The following is a 568-nucleotide window of genomic DNA, read 5'->3' as shown; positions in this document are numbered from 1 at the left end:
CGTGATGGGATCCAAACCCTGGACTTGCTCTCTTTAGTGCCGGTCCCAAACATAGATCGCATCAGCTCCTCTAGCCCTATCAGTGACTCTTGTGCTTTGAGCGTTCTTACTGACCGTGCAAGTCAGCATCATTCACCTGCGTTGGTGGTATAGTGGTGAGCATAGCTGCCTTACCAAACAGATGACCTGGGTTCGATTCCCGGCCACTGCAGTTCTTTTAGTTTGGTCTGAAGTGAAAGCAGAACTCCTTCTGTATCCTCTGGCTGCACCAAAACCTTTTGGATGAGTCTTTCAGTGGCAGAAAAACAATATCTCTCCCCGTCGGGGAATCGAACCCCGGTCTTCCGCGTGACAGGCGGAGATACTGTCCACTATACTAACGAGGAGTTGTGCATGTATGAGTTCGCCCCCAGCCAACGCCACTGCACCGACATCACTAAACAATGCGTCGGTTTTTCTTACGCTGACCCAGCCCTTACACCATAAAATACCGGATGGAACCATTATCAGCTGAGTTCGTTTTACTTTTGGAATGCTACACGTTACAGGGGTTTTATTTGGACTCTTT

The 568-nt window shown here is 49.1% G+C and overlaps 1 non-coding gene across 1 annotated transcript; it reads right to left on the bottom strand.

Moving 5' to 3' along the window:
* Nucleotides 1-314: 314 nt before the first annotated feature.
* Nucleotides 315-386, bottom strand: trnad-guc (transfer RNA aspartic acid (anticodon GUC)). The gene has a single exon. It is a non-coding gene; the product is annotated as a tRNA-Asp (tRNA).
* Nucleotides 387-568: the final 182 nt, after the last annotated feature.

This window comes from Sinocyclocheilus rhinocerous, unplaced genomic scaffold, assembly GCF_001515625.1.
Source record: "Sinocyclocheilus rhinocerous isolate Xijiao unplaced genomic scaffold, SAMN03320098_v1.1 scaffold22138, whole genome shotgun sequence".
Taxonomy (NCBI): domain Eukaryota; kingdom Metazoa; phylum Chordata; class Actinopteri; order Cypriniformes; family Cyprinidae; genus Sinocyclocheilus; species Sinocyclocheilus rhinocerous.
This window is presented reverse-complemented; position numbering and strand designations above follow the sequence as displayed.